Source organism: Oryctolagus cuniculus, chromosome 14 (assembly GCF_964237555.1).
Source record: "Oryctolagus cuniculus chromosome 14, mOryCun1.1, whole genome shotgun sequence".
Lineage (NCBI taxonomy): Eukaryota > Metazoa > Chordata > Mammalia > Lagomorpha > Leporidae > Oryctolagus > Oryctolagus cuniculus.
Window position 1 is genome coordinate 78,210,155 of NC_091445.1, and position 20,365 is coordinate 78,230,519.

The window sequence follows — 20,365 nt, forward strand, 5'->3', positions numbered from 1 at the left end:
CGTGGGGAGGGCTCCCTGCTGTGGGTGCATTGGTCCCTCATGTGCTCCGACACTCCCTTTGAGGTAAGTGGAGCCACATTTCTTTCCTGGCAGCTGCAGAGCCCCAGCGTCAGCAGAGAGCTTTGAAGTTTCCTCGGGAGAGAAGTCATTTTATAAAAAGAAGGAATTATTATTGCTTCCTGACTTTGGAGAGTTAGCAATGGTCTGGTGAATTTGGAAAGCAGCCCTGGACTTCACATTTAATTGTCTTGGCTTATTTTTAATCAAAATCTAGAATTTCTTTCAGTTGCATATGATGAGCAAAAAACAGGAACAATACAAATGAATTTGAGAATTACAAAAATATGTATTTGTGAATCAGGAAGTAAACAAAAGCAAGAGAAAAAGGGTGATTCTCTCTCACAACATGCAGTAGGAATCTAAGTCACATTAAGTTTATGTAACTATATTTTCAGTGTGTTCTTAGAATGTTTTGAACCTCATCTGTTTTTGAGTAGACCCTTGGGGTAGGAATCATTTAAGTGATCCAACTCTTAACCTAAATGTGGCAGCATCCCCAAAGTTTCTTCCACCTCTCTGCCTGCCCTCTTTTTTCCTCCTTCTCCTTCCTCTTCTTTATATTGGGCATTTTTTTAAGAAGATTTTTTTGAAGGTCCAAGTTACACAAAGAGGTTAGGCAGAGAGAGAGAGAGAGAGAGAGAGAGAGAGAGAGGTCTTCCATCCACTGGTTCACTCCCCAAATGGCCGCAACAACTGGACATGAGCTGATCCGAAGTCAGGAGCTTCTTCCGGGTCTCCCACCTGGCTGCAGGGCCCAAAGCCTTGGGCCATTTTCTTCTGCTTTCCCAGGCCATAGCAGACAGCTGGATTGGAAGTGGAACAGCCAGGACTCGAACCAGCACCCATATGGGATGCCGGCACTACAGGCGGTGGCTTTACCTGCTATGCCACAGCGCTGGCCCCTTGGGCATTTCTTTGTCTCTGGAACAGCTCTTTCCCCCGGTTGCAAGCATAAAGTTATATGGCTTGTGGTAGCAGCAGCCATGACCATGGGCAGACATAGGCCTTATAAATGCAAATTTGATTATGGCCCTTGTGTTAACTCCGTGGAGGCAGAGTGTATCATTGATAGAGTTGGCATCCTTGATTATATAAATGTGGCTAGTATTTAGTCACAGTTTACTAGGCTTCTACTATGCAAGCAGTGCTGTTGGGTGACACGGGGCATTCATAATATAGAAGCCCCCAACTGAGCACTTGCAGAAGGCATATCACAAGCAATGCAGACAATGCAATCTAGAGGGGTGACGCTTCCCATGGCTGAAGTGATTGTGAGAGGAATGCAAACATAGGGGTGGGATCTTGTAACATCTTAAAGAGCTCATAGGGATTTGAGTGGTAGAAGTGCAGAGGCCAGCTACTCCAGTCAGAGGGATCTGCGCAGACAAAGGTAGGGAGTGGACAAACCCAAGAAGTGAACAGACCCATTGAACTGAGCAGAGTTATGAGATCAGAACTTGGAAGGGGAGTAGAGACCAGTGACTTGGCAAAGACAAGAGTCCAGTGAGCTGGGGAAAGGAGATGCAGGCCACACGCATCAACAAAGCCCTCAGGAAAGTCAAGAGGAAAAATGTTCAGAGACACAGTCTAGAGAAGCAGACAGAGTGGGACTCAAAGACAGGCTCACATCTGTGGCAGAGTTGAGAAAAGCGACAGAGAGGCCGTTTCCTTCTGACCTCAAAGTCTGGCCGCCTCTTTCTGCCTGCAGGCCAGCAGGGCTTCCTTTCTCTCGAGAACAGCATAACCTAGTGATTAAACACATGGATTTGGTTAATCCTGGAATCACTATATAAGCTGTGACCTAGGGCACATTAACCTCGCTGTGTTTCAGCCTTTCCCTCAGTAAACTGGGCAGAAATAATGCTATCTATCTTAGGGGTTGCTGAGGCAACTAAAATTAGAGTCAACACATGAAGGGGTTGACTACTGCTTGGACATTTGCAGTTAATTGATGATTTTTGTTGCAATACTTTCTGGATCCTGGAAGTTAAGGATCTAATTTGGTTTAGAGAGAAAAGACAAGTAGCACTTAAAAAAATTGGAGTCTGAACCCCTGCTATGGTCTTGCTCACTGGTTCCTTTATGTTAAGAATTATGCAAGGATTGGAAAACTCTCTGCTTTACTCCAGTGAGGTGCCCATTAATAGTAAATAGTGATTCTCTTGCCTGTGAAGTTTCCAGGTCATATTAAAGGAACTGTGTGGGTTATGGTTTACTGAGAATATACAGAAAACATGAAAAGCTTGTGAGGCTACCAGTGAATGGGAAAGGTATCGCGGATTTGCTGCATGTAGGGTGCTGTACGGGCATCTGCATGCCTTGTAAGGGGAGAGGAAATTCACCAGCCAGAGTGAATGATAGAATGGTAGGTGCTCTCCCACAGGTTATCTCACTGGCAGTTTACAAACGAGGAAAGAAATGGAGAACCATTAGGTTACCTGACTAAGGACAAAGAGCTGGTAAGTGACTCCTCATCTATGTCCCCTGAGATGGGGACATTGAAGACAATGCTTTACTCTCCTTCCAAGAAAGCCAGTTGAACTTAAATGCTTAGAGGACCTGGATGATCTCAGCCCTTCTTGTGAATGCAGTTCCTGAATTCCCATGGACAGCAGTGGCAGATGAGAGACGTAGGGAATCACTCCAAGCCACTTGGAATCAGCTGCATAACTGAGGGACACAGTTGTCAAGACTGCCCCTACCCACAGCATGAGGAGGATGGATTTCTTTTCTTTTTAACTTTTATTTATTTATGAATATATAAATTTATAAATATAAATTTCCAAAGTACAGTTTATGGATTACAATGGCTTTCCCCCCCCATAACTTCCCGCCCACCCACAACCCTTCCATCTCCCGCTCCTTCTCCCATTCCATTCGCATCAAGATTCATTTTCAATTATCTTAATTTATACTAAATCGATCTTCTGTATATAAAGTAAAGATTTCAACACCCACACCAAAACACAAGGTGTAAAATACTGTTTGAGTACTAGTTATAGCGTTAATTCACATTGAACAACACATTAAGGACAGAGATCCTGCATGAGGAGTAAGTGCACAGTGACTCCTGTTGTCGACTTAACAAATTCACACTCTTGTTTATGGCATCAGTAATCACCTTAGGCTTGTCATGAGTTGCCAAGGCTATGTAAACCTTGAGTTCACAAACTCCGATCTTATTTAGAAAAGGCCATAGTCAAGGTGGAAGTTCTCTCCTCCCTTCAGAGAAGGACATCTCCTTCTTTGATGGCCCATTCTTTCCACTGGGATCTCACTCGCAGAGATCTTTCATGTAGGTCCTTTTTCTTTGCCAGAGTGTCTTGGCTTTCCATGCCTAAAATACTCTCATGGGCTCTTCAGCCAGATCTGAATGCCTTAAGAGCTGATTCTGAGGCCAGAGTGCCATTTAGGGCATCTGCCATTCTATGAGTCTGCTGTGTATCCTGATTCCCATGTTGGATCGTTCTCTCTCTTTTTGATTCTATCAGTATTAGCAGACACTAGTCTTGTTTATGTGATCCCTTTGACTCTTAGACCTATCAGTATGATCAATTGTGACCTGAAATTGATCACTTGCACTAGTGAGATGGCATTGATACATGCCACCTTGATGGGATTGAATTGGAATCCCCTGGCACTTTTCTAACTCTACCATTTGGGGCAAGTCATATTGAGCATGTCCCAAATTGTATAGGGAGGATGGATTTCATCAGGAGGTAGACTGGGGTGTGAACCTATAGTCTGGAAACTATGTGCTGTGGCATGGGTTCTGCCTGAGGCTAAGTTCATTTGGAAAACTTTGTACATGTATGATAAAAAAGGATTTGGGTACAATCCAGATGAGCAAAACTGGGGACTCGTGTGGGGAGGTATGGAGGAGTTCATGGTGCCATCTGCAGCTTAGCCCTGGCCCTTCTTCCCACCTAGAGGGGAGCTTCTGTCTGGTTAGAGGGTGATTAGGGGAGGAGGTGTGGGGTGGGGCTATTCCTCCAGTTCTCAGGTCATTACTGACGTCCTTCCAGATTGGGAGTGAGGGAGGGGGAGAAGCCGTAAGTCCATTGTGTAGTCTGGAACTGTCGCCCTATGCTACTCCACTGGTTCTCTTCCTCTCCCTTCCAACATGCCCACAATAGCCAGGGCTGGGTCAGGAGGAAGCCAAGAGCCCAGAAGCCCTGCTGGGTCTCCCTCTGGGGTGGCAGGGACCACTTGAATCACCATCTGCTGTCTCCCAGGGTGAGCATAAGTAGAACACTGGACCAAAAGCACGGTAGCCAGGACTTGAGCCATGAATTCCAACATGGGATGTTCATGTCCTAAGCAGAAGCTTAATCACTAATGCCAAACACTCATTTAGCCCTGTTCTTGGCATTTTTGACAGGGATTTTTAGTCAACATATTTTCTTTATTCTAAATATTTGAATAGGAAACTCATGTTCATAGAAAAATAAAGGCTACGAATTGGCATAATGTCAGAAATGTGCGTTGCACCTACCCCTACCCCATGGATCAGACCTATTTTCCCCACTCTAGAGGTCATTCTGTTACACCTTTGTTAGTTTTCTAGGGATATTTTCTACACAGAAACACCTTGCTTATATTATTTTTGTTTTCTGACGCATTTATTTTTTTTTTAATTTAACATGTTGCATGGCAATACTTGCAGACCTATAGTCCAAGTATTCCATATAAACAGAACAAAAATCTTATATTTGCTATAAGGAACGAGCTGACCTGGTTGTGGAGGCTGAGAAGTCCTGAGATTTGCAGCTGGAAGCTGGGAACCTAGCAGAGCTGATGATGTAAGTTCTGGGACAAAAACCGGTCAGCCCGAGACCCAGGAAGCGTGGGTGCTTCAGTCCTAGTCTGAAGGCTTGGAAGACCAAGGTCCCAGCTCAGCCTTTCAGGTAGCAGGCTTCTCCCTCGTTAGCAGGGAAGCCAGGCTGTCTTACTCAGGATGTTGACTGAGGTTTGCCCACATGAGGGTGGGCAATTTGTTTTGTCTACTGATTCAAATGTTCATCTCTTCCAGAAAACCCTCAAACATATGCTGAGTAACGCTTAATCAGGCATCAGAGTAATCGGGGCCTAGTCAAGTCAACACGTATCATTTACCCTTACAACTCGCCTTATTCTGTGGAGCAGCCTTCCCCGCGGTCAGCATCCTATACTGGGGGCAACATTTGTTATTATCAGTGAATGATGAACCAATGCAGCTTCACTACTGAAGTTCAGAGTTTACCTTAGGGTTCACTGTGCTGGGTATGCATCTGGGCTTCGACAGGTATGTGGTTGCATGTACAATACCGTTACAGCCTCCTAAAGAATATTTTCACTGAGCTCAAATCCTTTGTGCTCTGCCTATCCTGGTCCTTTTACTTTCTCCAGTTTTGTTTTTCAGATAGATGGGATCATCCAGAATGGCCACCTTCACTGAGTAGTATACATTTTAGGTTAATCTTTTTAATAACTTCATAACTCATTTTTTCCCTCTGGTGATAGTTTTGATAAAATTGCTCAATAAACAAATTATAAGAAAATTGTGTTCAGTTTTAGTTATATTAACCATTTTTTCAAACCTGTTAGTTAAAAAATGTTATACGCAATTAGAAACCAGTTCTTAATGAAGCTTGGGAAAATGTACAGACCTTGATCACAAACTTTAAAACCTCCTGGGGTAGTACACCTCAAAGTCCTGAATAAGGAATTCTACTTACACAGGGCATTTCATTCCTTCATATACTTTATCCTTCAAAAACTTTCTGGAAGGGGGTTTGCTATTTTGAATTACAGTTTTAACTTTTAGAAGATCAGTGTGGGCTGGTAAAACATAACTATACTGACAGTAACTTGTGTTTTAACAAAGAAAGAAATTTAGCATGTTCTTCCTATGAAGCCCACAATGCAGATTGTATTTGCCAACAGTATATGGAAAGATAGTTTTCTTAAGTCAATAGATTGTCACCAGGACCATTTATTGTTTCACTTAAAAAAACCATGCTTAATTGAATAACCTTGCATTTTCAGACTTTATAGTGTTTTACACCTCCACTTGCGGAAGGCAGTCTTGGTTGCCTTCAAGTTTCAGCAATTTTGAATCCAGCTGCTACAAGCATCCACGTGCAGGTTTCTATGCATTTTTTCTGTGTATTAGGGGAAGTACAAAGGAGCCTGCTTGCTGGCTTGGAGGGCAAGGACATGTTTTGTTTTCTAAGAAACTGTCAAAATGTCTTCCACAATACTGGACAGTTTTGTAATCCATTCTAAGAATGAATTAAAGTCTCCATTTCTCACCAGCATTTGATGTTAGGTTTTGGAATTTGGTCATTGGAGAAGTATATCCTTGTATCTCATTGTTTTAGTTTGCAAGTGTCTAATAACAAGTGCAACTTTTATGACTATTTCACACCTGTATATTTTCTTTGGCGAGTTGTCTATTCAGGCCTTTTGCACCTTCCAAAGATTTTGTGTAGTTAAGAAATCTTTGTGTATTTTGGGCAGTGATCTTATATTGAATGTGGCCTACGTAAGTTTTAAAGATTTTATTTGAGAGAGAAAGGGGGAGGGAGGGGAGGGAGGGGGGAGGGGGAGGGAGGGAGGGAGCAAGAGGGGGGAGAGGGGGCAAAGGGGGGAGGGAGAGGGGGCAAAGGGGGGAGGGAGAGGGAGCAGGGGGAGCGAGAGGGGGGAGCGAGGGGGGGGAGGGGGGGAGCGAGAGAGAGGGAGGAGCAAGAGAGGTCTTTCATCCACTGGTTCACTCCCCAGATGGCTGCAAAGGCTGGAGTTGTGCCAAACTGAAGCCAGGAGCCAGGAGCTTCTTCCAGGATTCCCATGAGGGTGCAGGGGCCCAAGCTCTTAGGCTATCTTCTACTGCTTTCTCAGGCCATAGTAGAGAGCTGGATTAGAAGAAGAGCAGCCAGGACTAGAACCGGTGCCCACGTGGAGTGCCAGTGCTTTGTGCCAGGGCTTTAACCCGCTGTGCCACAGCGCCTGCCCCCTATGTAAGTTTTAAAGATATTTTTGATTTGAAAGGCAGAGCAGCAGCAGACAGACTTAGATCTTTCATCTGCTGGTTCACTCCCCAAACGGTCACAACAGTCAGTTCTGAGGCAAGGCTGAAGCCAGGAGCTGGGAATTCCATCCAAGTATCCCATGTGGGCCGCAGGGGCCAAACACTTGACCCATCTTCCACTGTATTCCGAGGAGCATTAGCAGAGACCTGGACTGGGGGCAGAGTAGCCAAGATTTGAACACTCTAATATGGGATGCCAGCATGGCAAGCAGCTCTTTTGTACCACAATGCTGGTCCTCTTGTGCAAATATTTTCTTCTAGTCTATGGCCTTGCCTTCCCATACCCTTGAAATTGTTTCACAGAGCAGCAGCTTTTAGATTTCATGAAATCCAATTTATAAAATGTTTCTTCCATAGGTTGTGCCTCTAGAGTTAGATCTAAAAAGTCATGCCATACCCAAGGTCATCTTGGGTTTCATCTCTATTATCTTCTAGGAGGTTGTGTAGCTTTGTTTTACAATTAAATCTGATCTAGCTTGAATTAGATTTTTTCCATCTAGTTTGAAAGTTTTAAGTTTTTCTATACAGTTTTTGCGTGCATAGGTCCAGTTTCTTCAGAACTTTGTGTTGAAAAGATCAGATCATCTTTTCCCCACTGTATTGCTTCTGTTACTTTGTCAAAGATGAATTGACTACATTTATGGGATTCTCTTTCTGGACTCTGTTCTGTTGACCTATATGGCTTTCACCAAAACCAGTCTCAATGACTATAGCTTTATAGTACGGCTTGATGTCAGATAGTGTCATCCCGACTTTATTGTTCAATATTGTGTTGGCCATTATGTGTCTTTTGCCTGTCTTGTTCTTTTTAATTGACTATGTAATATTGCATTCCATTAACATGCTGTAATTTAGTTTGTGTCCTAGTGAGGATATTTAAGTTAGATTGAATTCTTTGCCATAACAATTATAGCCCAATAAATAATCCCATGTTGTTCTGTGAACCTGAGTACTTCTATGGTATAGTGCTAATTACTGCCCAGCTGTTCTCATTAGATATAGTTGCCTGTTATACTCCACACCTTCAATGACGAATGCATACAGAGCTTTTCTCTCTCTACCTGATGAAGGAAAAATGGTGTTTATTTGCAGTTGTTTCAGTGTAGATTCTCATGGGTAAAACCAGCCAGCTTATTGCATGTTTAGAAGCCACTATTTTTTATTCTAAAGAACTCTCGTCTTTTGTTCTTTTTTTCAGTTGGGTTCCTGATCTTATTTGCAAGTTAATTGTGTGACTTCTTTTCATACCATGTCTTTTGGACTTGGATTTTTTTTTTTTCCTAATGGTATAATTCTTAAGTGATTGTGTGTATGTTTATGTGTAGTTTTTCCTAGTTTGACTTTTGAGTTTTGTATCCTGTTAAAAATTATCCGGGGCCAGTTTTTGACCTAGTGGTTAGGACGTTGACTGGGACTCTGGTGTCTCCTGTCAGAGTGCCTTGGTTCAATTCCTCACTCCAGCTTCTGATTCCAGCTTCCTGCTCATGTGGACTCTGGGAGGCAGCACTGAAGACTCAAGTAGTTGGGTTCCTGCCACCCATGTCAGAACTAGATTGTGTTCCTGGCTCCTGACTTCGGCCCCTAACCATCATAGGTATTTTGGGGGAAAGAACAAGCAGATGAGAGCACTTTGCCTCTCAAAAGTAGTAAGATTTTTCGAAAAATTTCTGTTATTGTGATTTTAAAAGCAATTTCAGATTGAGTGTTAATTTGAGGAATAAGTTTTCAATTGTACATTTGTAAGATCAAGGCTAAAATTCATTAACCAAGCTTGTTCTTGAGACTGCGTTAGTGCCCATTTATCTGCAGTTTGGCTTTTCATAGTTTCAGTTAGTCATGGTCAACTATGGTTTGAAAATATGAAATGGAAAATTCCAGAACTAAAACTTTTAAGTCTAAAATTGAATACCATTCATATACGGTGTTGCCAGTATGGGATGAAATCTTATGCCATCCTGCTCTGTCCCGCCTGGGTCATGAATCACTCTGTCTATGGTTCACACTGTATATACTATCTTCCTATCAGTCATTTGGTAGCCTCCTTGGATGTTAGACTGATATTTGTTCAAGTGCTTGTGTTCACATAACCCTCATCTTGCTTAAGAATGGTCCCAAGTATAAGAATAGTGATGCTGGCAATTCAGAAACACCAAAGCAATGTAATAGAGGTATTGCTTTCTTGTTTTCAAAGAAACTCTTTATTACAGTCTATTATGGTGATAGCCCATTTTATGTTATGGTAAAGTTTAACCAAGGTATATAAACAGCAATATCTATGTCTAGATTGGACAAGACAGCAGACATGGGCTTTCTCATTATTTGCGGTTTCAGGCCTTTGCTGGTTATCTTGTAGCATATCCTGCATGGATAAAGGGAGGCTATTGTATATACTTCAGAATGTCTCTCCCTCCTCACTACCTATGGTTTTCAGTCTGTAAAATAACTTTGTTAGAACCATCCCAAAGTGGAACTGGCTGCTTTTTGAGTACCTTTCTGTCCCTGGAAATGTTCGAGTCAAGATCATCATGCGTACCGGGGAGGTACTTTCATCATTACTTACAGAGGTAGAATCTAGAGCAGTCTAGTCCATGGGAAATATTTCATTTTATATCCAAGTATCCATATTTAGAAAAGGAACAGGTAATCCAATATCTCATGTATCATTGAGACATAATCAAAATCAAGATATTTTAGTATAGAAAATAATATATAATAAGTCTTCAAAGACTTCTGTGTATTTTATTCTTATACCATATCATCATAAGGAATAGCTACATTTCAAATACTCAATACCTTCTAGGAGCCAGTGGCTACTGTATTGGTTAGAAGGGGTCTTGATAGAGCCCTTTGTGGTGGGAAGCTTCATCTCTGAAGTCATTCATAGAATAGCCCAGTAAATGGTGCTTGATTATTCACAAAAATGGCCATGTGTGGATGAGCTTAAACAGCTCAAAGATAAAAATAGAATTCAGGTCTCCTGTCTTTATCATGCTAAAACCAAAGAGAGTGAATGCATGTAGTTTAATCTTAGCATTTTAGTGTCTTCCTTTTTGAAAGTCAAAGTCATAAAACTTGTCTCACTTATCTTGCAGAATTTTGAGGTTCAAAAAAGGTAAAAGATGACTGTGTTTTGAAGCGTTAAAAGCACATTAAATATGATGTGATTGCTTAAGCAGAGCTAGTCATTCGGCAATGGCTCTGGTCCCAATTCTGCCATCGGTTTGTTGAATACCCTTAATCTCTTTATGACTGTTTTTATCTGTTAAGGAGAGATTATTTGAAATGGATGCAATGGTGGTCCCCCCAACAAAAAGAATCACCCAACCCTTGATATGTTTCTGTGTGGCTTATTACAATGCTTTACCTGCCCCCCCCCCCCAAAAAAAAAACTCACAAAATGGTAGACAGTAAAGAATTGCGGTCAAGTGAACAAACCTGGGTTGTGGGATGCTTCATTTCACACTCCAGTATTTACACTCCAGTTCAGTATTAGATTAGTTGTGTGATGAGGTTTTCCTATCCATTAATTGAGTCTCTTAGCAGTACTTCTCTGCTAGAGGCTGAGGCTCCAGAGAGCCAGTCCACATAAGCGACACCACAGATGCTGAGACTTACCAGGTTTAAACACTGGTTTGCTATGATCAGTGTTATAGACATGGCAAAAAATGGCATTTTTAGCCTGTATTAGTTCACTAAGGCTGCTGTAACATTACTGAAAGCTTGTCAACTTAAAATAGCACATGTTTATTCTTACAGTTATGGAGCTCAGAAGGAAGAAGTCAGTTTCACTGACTGAAACCAGATTGGCCAGGCTGAATTAGGGGAGAATTCCTTTCCTTGACTTCTCCAGGTTCTAGAGTTTCATTCCCAATATCACTTGATTCATGCAGGTTTCTGTCATCTTCAAAGTCTTCAGGGTGGCATCTTTAGATTTGTTTCGTTGTCATGTCCTTTTCTCTTCCATTTCTGTGTCAAATCTTGTGTCTCCTTTGTAAGGACATATGTGATTGCTTTTAAGACTCACTAGATAATCCAGTGTAATCTGATCATCTCAACATCCTTAAAAACTTTATATGCAAATTGGGCTTTGCAGATGTAATGGTCACAGTTCTAGGGGTTGGTCCTGGATGTCTTTCGAGGGCCAATATTCAGATTATCATCGAGTCCAACTTTATTAGACCCGATTATACTCGACGGATTTCTATTCTTTCCTCACCTTATCCCTTAGTGTCACAAAACTAATAGAAGGGGATATGACTCACACCTGATTTCAGACTCCAGTTTTTCATTTTTGCAAGAATTTTTAACATTCATTTTATTTGAAAGGTAGAGTTGCAGACAATGAGAGGGAAAGACAGAAAGGTCTTCCTTCTGTTGGTTCACTCCCCAGATGGCTGCAATGGCTGGAGCTGTGCCAATCTGAAGCTAGGAGACAGGTGCTTTCTCCCAGTCTCCCATGTAGGTACAGGGGCCCAAGGACTTGGGCCATCTTCTACTGCTTTCCCAGGCCATAGCAGAGAGCTGGATTGGAAGAAGAGCAGCCAGGACTAGAACTGGTACCCACATGGCATGCCAGTGCCACAGGCAGAGGATTAACCTTACTGTGCCACAGTGCCAGCCCCAAGAATTTTTAAGGTATACAAACTTCACATGTTTCAGATATATAGTTTTTAGGAACACAGTGATACCTACCCCCCATGCTCCCCCCCACCCCCTCCACCTTCTTCCTCCTCATGCTTTCATGTCAGTTTGGACAGTTAGAATTGTTTCTCACTCTTCAACTCATTTTGTGATTAGTTGTTGATGCTTAGTTTAGTGCTAACCATATGGTTGCCCTACCTAACCAAGATGTGTAAAAGAGAAACACACACAAATCACACAAACATAGGGCTATGAAAGATAGCTACGGGCAACATTCAGAGTTTAGAGCAGGTGTGTTATATCCCAACATAATTTTGTGTGAACTGGGGGGTATTTTCACATTGGGGAGATCTTTGCCCTCTTTTTTGTAGAGACGTGGCTGCAATCCTTTACTTGATAACTATACTTAAGTTTACCTAGGAGTAGGAGATTCATAGAGGTGAGCAGGAAAATAGTTGTCATTACTGGTCAAAGACATCCTATGAGAACGCTTGCTAAGTAGGAGTCAACAGAAGTGAACAGAACTCCCAAAACAATAAAATATTTCATTGAAGAGAGGCTGGTGCTGCAGCACAGTGGGTTCATCCGCCGCCTGCAGTGCCGGCATCCCATATGGGCGTTGGTTCTGGTCCCGGCTGCTCCTCTTCCAATCCAGCTCTCTGCTGTGGCCTGGGAAAGCAGTGGAGAATGGCCCAAGTCCTTGGGCCCCTGCACCCACATGGATTGGCACAGCTCTGGTCATTGTGGCCATTTGGGGAGTAAACCAACAGACGGAACACCTTTCTCTTTGTCTCTCCCTCTCACCATCTGTAACTATACCTCTCTAATAAAATCTTTGAAATATTTTTTAGAGAAAGTATTTTAATAGAACAAGTGATTGCATGTTCTTAAAGACTTTATTTATTTGAGCAGAGTGAGGATTGGCTTCTGTTGGTGTGTATGTAAATAATTTTACCTGAAGTAGTCCATTCTGGGCCTATGACTAACATCAAAGAGAGGAATGCCAAAATTGGAATTTGTGCTTTAGGATTAATGCTATCATGAGGAGAAGTTATACATTTAATGTATTTTTCCAAGATTGCTCAAGAAACGAAAATGTTGCTTTCATGCACCATTGCTACTGGTACTCAATGAACTTCATTTTTTTTCTATCTTCTGAAACCTGGCAATTTTTAAAAAAGATTATTTGAAAAGTCAGAGTACACAGATATATAGAAAGTTAGAGTTACACACAGAGAGGTTTCCCATCCGCTGGTTCACTCCCCAATTGGCTGTAATGGCTGGAGCTGCACCAATCCGAAGCCAGGAGCCAGATTCTTCCTCTGGGTCTCCCACGTGGGTGCAGAGGCCCCAGGACTTGGGCCATCTTCTGCTTTCACAGGCCATAGCAGGGAGATAGACTGGAAGTGGAACAGCCAGGACTCAAACCAGTGCCTATATGGGATGCCAGCACTGCAGGCAGAGGCTTTACCCACTATGCCACAGCGCCAGCCCCATAATTATTTTTAAGATTTTATTTTTTGGCCAGCGCTGAGGCTCACTAGGCTAATCCTTTGCCTGCGGCACCAGCACTCCGGGTTCTAGTCTCAGCTGGGGCGCCGGTTCTGTCCCGGTTGCTCCTCCTCCAATCCAGCTCTCTGCTGTGGCCCGGGAGTGCAGTGGAGGATGGCCCAAGTGCTTGGGCCTCTGTACCCACATGGGAGACCAGGAGGAAGCACCTGGCTCCTGGCTTCGGATCAGCACAGTGCACCGGCTGTAGTGGCCATTTGGGGGGTGAACCAATGGAAGACCTTTCTCTGTCTCTAACTCTGCCTGTCAAAAAAAAAAAAAAGATTTTTTGAGAGGTAGGGCTATGGTTGAGGGGGAGGGAATACAAACCATCCACTGGTTCACTCCCCAAATGGCTGCAGCTTGGCTGGCCTGAAGCCAGGGGCTTTTTCTGGATCTCCCACGTGGGTGCAAAGAGTCAAGCACTTGGGCCAGTTTCTACTGCTTTCCCAGTGTGTTCAAGGAATAACACCTTTTCAATAGTTTTAGAATTTCTTAAAGATTTGAAAGGTAAGGGGAGAGGGAGATATTCCAGCTACTGGTTCACTCCCCAAATGGCCACAAATGGTCAGAACTAGGCTGTTCCAAAGCCAAGAGTTTCTCCTGGGTCTCCCACATGAGTACGGCAGCCAAAGTACTTGGGCCATCTTTTGCTGCTTTCTCAGGAGCATTAGCAGGGAGCTGGGCTGGAAGTGCAGTAGCCGAGACTTGAACCAGTGCCTATATGGGTTGCTGGAGGTGGCTTTACCTGTTATGTTACAATGCTGGCCTCAAATTTTTAATACATTAAAAATTTTTACAGGGAACATGTTGACATGATGGTAATAGGTTTGATAGAAAGACATAAGACAGAGAAAAACTACTGAGGCATGTAGATAAAGAGTATTCGTTCTGTCTACCAAGAAGCAGAGTCAAGATGTGACTAAAAAGAAAAGAAACTGCTTGAGGGATGGAGTAGTCAGGTGGAGCTTTCAGACCATGAAGCAGCACTTCCAGATCTGAGGGAGGATTTGGTAGAAGAATTGCTGCTACAACACAGTTCTGAGACAGTTTCAGCCAGGCTGAGAAGACCTCAAGCTAGAGTTGCCCATTGGATGAATCCAGATTGTCTTTGGAATGAATCTGCCTTAGTACCCTTGTCCTGCTCAGGAGAGGACCATCTCTGAGGTGCTACCGTTTTGTATGAAGGAGTTGGTAGATATGGAGAAATGGATGCAGCAAGAGATCTAATGTAACATTGTGGTTGCTTTGAAAGGGAGCAATAATTCTGGTCATTCTCACATGGCCTGTACCCACAGACCCTTCAGACTCATTCTTCAGTGGTAGAACTGACTTTTGGTTTTGCTTATTCCTATAGGAAATGCAGAGTTTGGAATATTTGAGATGTATAATACATAGAGTAGCATGGAAAAAAAGGTTCAGATGATGGTGAAGGCAGGGAAGTGCTTCTAGGGAGTTTGAATTTTCTTAGACAATAGGGTTTAAGTCAGAGGAACAAGTTTATATATGACTTTATAAAATTAGTTTGCTTAAAGTGAGGAAAGTGAATTGAAATACAAGACAATCCAAGCATTGGATGTTGAAGATTCAGTAAGTCAAGGTGATTGGAGAAATTGATTGTTAAATGATCCCTCAGTCCTGTGGATGTCTTTATCAATAGGTAGAAGGGGATTCTATCAAGGATTCTAGCCTAGATGAAGGATGGATTGATTGTGTCATTAACCAGTGTAGTATGTTCTAGAAAATCAGATGGGGTAGGAGAGACATATTCAGTCAAGTTTTAGACCTGTTGAGTTATAGGTCTTATCACCAATGCCTCCTGAGGTGGTTTCTGGACCCTTAGTGGTAGTAGTCATCTCTGGGCACACTCCAACACACATCTCACATGTGCTGTGGATCACGGTCAATCCAGTCCTAGAAGGGATCAGAGCTCAGCAGGATGACAGCTGCATCCCTTTCAATGAGGTTAAGGCTACATTAGCTCTTTGGGCAGCAGTCTCACGCTGTGCGCTTATTTTGAATTTGCCATTCATTTATACTTTTTTCACATGAACTATTTTTAAAAGCAATTCTTTATTCTGTACATTGAGTTGATTTTGAAAACTTCAATGCAATATTTTTCAATTGTCCATTATATTTTATCTTGTGAGCTTGGATACATTATTCTAGCTTATCAAAAATTGTTCTAAAATGTTAATTCTTTTAGCCTTTCTATCAGTGATACTTCCAAACTTTGGGATAGCTTTGACTTTGGAAAGTAATTTTCATTCTAGTATCCAGTGTAAGTAGAATGGGACTAAATGAGAGCTTTGTGCCCCCTTAAAACCTCCTTCTAATTGACACCTAGTAGTCTTTTGTTTTTTCAAAATGGAACACTTTTCAGCTTCCTACATTTTTTTAAAATTTATGACAGAGTTAGAGAGCCAGAGATAAAGGTCTTCCTTCCATTGGTTCACCCCCTAAATGGCCGCTACGGCCGAAGCTACGCCGATCCGAAGCCAGGAGCTTCCTCCTGGTCTCCCATGTGGGTGCAGGGCCCAAGCACTTGGGCCATCCTCCACTGCCTTCCTGGGCCACAGCAGAGAGCTGGACTGGAAGAGGAGTAATCGGGACTAGAATCCGGCACCCATATGAGAAGGTGGTGCCACAGGCAGAGGATTAACCAAGTGAGCCACGGCACTGGCCCCAGCTTCCTACATTTCTCCACCAGGATTTTCATAATTGAGATGAACATTGCTAATATATTTTTCTACTCATATCTTGTGTCTCCAGAATTTTCCCAGTCACTGTTTTCATAACTCTCTCAGATGGCACTGCTGGTCTTTCAGGAGCTTAGGGTGATACTCAGTATTTAGCCTTTCCTTTCCTAAGCTTATAAGCTCTGCTTAGATATGTACTTCCAGGAGTTTGATTTTAGACTCATGAGATTATCATTTTCATAATCTGTTTTATGGAAGTAACAACTTTTAACCTCTTAAAGTCTTTGGAAATTTATATTTACTAAATAAAAGTTAAAAGTAGAGTTTATGAATTACAATGGCTTCCCCCCCACATAACTTCCCTCCCACTTGCACCCCTCCCATCTCCTGCTCCCTCTCCCATTCCATTCACATCAAGATTCATTTTCAATTATCTTTATATTCAGAAGATAGATTTAGTATATATTAAGTAAAGATTGCATCAGTTTGCACCCACATAGAAACACAAAGTGAAAAATACTGTTTGAGTACTAGTTATAGCATTACTTCACGTTGGACAACACATTAAGGACAGAGTCCACATGAGGAGTAAGTGCACAGTGACTCCTGTTGTTGACTTAACAAGTTGACACTCTTGTTTATGGCGTCAGAGATCTCCCTAGGCTCTAGTCATGAGTTGCCAAGGCTATGGAAGCCTTTTGAGTTCGCTGACTTCGATGTTATTCAGACAGGGTCATAGCCAAAGTGGAAGTTCTCTCCTCCCTTCAGAGAAAGGTACCTCCTTCTTTGATGGCCCCGTTCTTTCCACTGGGATCTCACTCGCAGAGATCTTTCATTTAGGTCCCCCCACCCCCCAGAGCGTCTTGGCTTGCCATGCCTAAAATACTCTCATGGGCTCTTCAGCCAGATCCGCTCTTCAAGTCTTGACTCTTACCTCAGACTTAAGCACTTTTCCCTTCAGAGATAGTGCCAGTGTCTTAGCTGTCATATCTGCATGTACATTTCAAACTCAATAGTGGAGAAGAGTTAACCTGCCTGTATAGTAATCCTGGATGTGAAACTTTATATCTACCCCTATAAACTCCAATTCCTTAGCTGTGTAATACAGATATTCATAATCCCTATCAAGTAAGTCATTGTTAACATGTTTTATGTGTTAATTCATATAAAAAGACTTAGAGTAGTGTCTGCCATGTGGTGGGAACTCAGTGAATTTAGCTATATCATTCCTCTTAGAGGTCACTTGGGTGGACCAGATGTCGTGTTTTCTTAACTATTTCCTCAACCTGTTCTCTCCACTCTTTATTAACATTGATTATTCTGAGCTTGAAGAGTATTTTGACAGAAAAGATGGTGTTTTAATGGTGGATCTTAACCAATTCAAGGTGGGTAAATGTTCATTGAATACCCTCATCTTCTTTTGGCATCTAGAATGCAAAATAACTTAATATTTATTTCACAAGAGCAAGCTGTTACTTGAATGGATTTTGGAATTAAATTCTTAATGTTCCCATTTGTTGTTTGTTTTCAAAGTTTATTCATCTTATTTGAAAGGCAGAGGCAGGAGGAGAGGGACAGGGAAAGAGACCACCTGCTAGTTTACTCTCCAAATGCCGTTAACACAACCAGGGCTGGGGAATTTTTGTCTGTTCTGCCCTTTCCTTGTTTGCAGGTGTAATACATTGCTCCTCTGGGAGACAGTACTGGGGGTCAGAGAGTGAAGACTTGGGAGTTTTGGTTCCCACATCCATAGAATGGGGATCCAGGAGGGTGATCTCCAATGTCCCTTCCAGTAGGGACACTGTAGTGTGCAGTGACCCTAAGATTGGCTGACCTCCCATTCTAAGGGTTTGCCAAAAAGACGCTGATCCTGTGTTTCTCAGGGGGAATCATATCAAGGCCTGAGAAGCAGGAAGATCTGTCAGGCAGAGTCTGGGAGATTCCTTGTAAGACGGGAGGTTTTCACTTATCTCGCCTCATAACATCTATGTTAAGTACAATGTCAGAAATCTTGTGACTGCATCTTGAAACTCATTGGAAGAGCTGATTTAGTGAAACATTTTCATGAAATAAAACCATTTCTATGTCAGATCTCCACCACCAGTCCATTCTAGCCAAGATTCCTTCTATTCTGCAAATAAACAAATGAATCAGTCAAGGTTCCAGTGAACAGGCTTTATGGATGGAATATGCCTGTCAAAGAAATACCAGAGTTGGACAGTAGTGCAAGCAGTAAGAACACTTTGTTAGGGACTGCTGCAATAGGGGAAAGAGACCTCAGTGTAGGTCTGACTTGATTTTGAACATAGCCTGGCAAGTGGCAATTTATAGTTAGGAGTAGGATGGGAATCCAAGGTTGGAAAATGATTAAGAGGATGTTAAGGTTAAAGGCGATTCTGGCTAAATGCACTAAGTAGGATTCTTTCTACAGGTTGTCCAAGGTGGGTTAGATGTCAAGGGTGGAGGATGAGGAATTCAGTCAGCTATTGACAGCTATCACACATGGAGAGTAGAGATTCTCTAAGTTGACTTCACATTTTTGCTAAATCTGGGCTCTTGAGGACATGCTCAAGGACAGGGCCAAGTTGAAGAAATGCAGCTCAAAGGAGCCCGACAAAGCTGGATAGAAAGCAGTTTAGCAAGCTCTAGAACACCCTTGTGTCTCTCAATGGAATTGAATGAATTTTCCTTTTCCCACTCCCTTTAATTACCTTTGATATAGGGCTGTGGCGTCTGACCAGGGAGGTAAACTGGCCAGGAAGATGTTTGATGTGGTATTCGTGTAATGAGATAGGATTTTTTCCCTTGGACCTTTTCTCCCACGTGTTTCTCCCTGGATGACTTCGTGCTATTGCTTTGAACAAAAGCTAGTTTTCCAAGTGTTTCTTTTGAGACTATGAAGTCAAAACAAAGATTCAAGGCACCAAAGTAGAAAAACTGAGACTATTAATATATTTTTTTTAAATTTCTGCTTGGAGACTTTAAAGGAAGAAATCAGATACTTCTTTCTTTGGGAAAAATAAAGATGTGGTATTTTATTTCTTCCCGAGATTCATTCCAGGGTCCCATGAGAAGCTGAATATAACAAGCCCAGCAATAATTTGCCTAGCTCCTTGGGTAGTTCCATTTTGTTATCTCCACACTCAGCTGCAGAGGGATCCTGGCCCTGAACCCACAGCCAGGCGCATCCTTAGTGCTCGTTCAGAACCTGGACTGCCCCTCCTCACAATACAGCTCTTTGAAACGGAAATCATAACTCTTTGAAATGTGGTGCTGTGGCCAAACCTCTTCTCAGGGGAATCCTGCAGACACCTTTTCACTCTTCCTTTTGTTTGGCAGGAGATCACATCATGGAAGCCTACATTAAGAATGGTTTTTTGACATCATTTCTGTACTTGGACATGAGCCAGTGATTGCCTGAAAATCTTCTGAGCTACAAAGGACTTCACCAGCTGGTCAGGCTTATTGCTGGAACATTTGAAAATAATCTTCCATTTTACAGCAACTGAAGACAATGCTTTCAATTTTTAAATTGTAATCCCTGCCATTTCTGGTTTTACTTTGAACAGAAAGGGGAAATTCCCTCAGAGGGATTTCTTGAGACAAAGAAAGAACAGTTCTTCCATCCCCTACCCTGCTCAGTTTCCAGTTCCTTAAAAATTCACAGAATTCTGGCTTGTGGGTCTTTGTTTCTGGGCCTGAGTATTGCTGGTGAAAGAAGTCAGCCCAGTTTTCTGTGGGAGAGGGGAGGGTTATGGAGGTTGTGAGATACTTCCCTCAGTTTCGCAACCAAAGTTTCTGAGGAGGTGTGTGGCTTCTCAGTTATTATCCCTAAGTCTAATTGGGTAAATGCATGGAGTGACTGTTTGCATTTGGTTGAAGAATTGATTCATAAAGTACCACTAACCAGCTCATTTCTTTCCCCGACTTGTCTGCATGGAAAGTACTGACCTAAGTCTGTTCCTCTTATTTTCCTGAATGCGTATAAATGTCAAATAAAATGGATAAATAGCTATGATTTCATTTCTATTATGCACTACAATTGAGTTATGGTTGAAACACGGGACTTATTTATCTTAGGTTCTGTTGTCTTCTGCTCTTATACTAATTCTCAGATCACTACACAGCATATGTCAGGACATATACTCCAGCAACTCAAAAGAAAGTCACATACCAATGCCATTGTAGATGTTTTAAAAAACTAACATGTGAGCATGACTTAAAGTCAATGATTGTCAAGCTATATTCCGGTATATTTCATTGACCATGGGATTCTGAGGAATCCCAGTGGAGCTGCTAGACTGGTATAGTACTCAGTGGTAAAAAGAATGAAATCCTGTCTTTTGTA

General features: G+C 42.3%; 1 long non-coding RNA gene across 1 annotated transcript in view; it reads left to right on the plus strand.

Moving 5' to 3' along the window:
* Nucleotides 1-20,035, plus strand: part of LOC138845201 (uncharacterized) — a 167,940-nt gene extending 147,905 nt beyond the window's left edge. Inside the window, exon 2 of the long non-coding RNA XR_011382053.1 lies at nucleotides 19,357-20,035. This is a non-coding gene — a long non-coding RNA (uncharacterized lncRNA). The remainder of the gene's footprint in view (nucleotides 1-19,356) is intronic.
* Nucleotides 20,036-20,365: the final 330 nt, after the last annotated feature.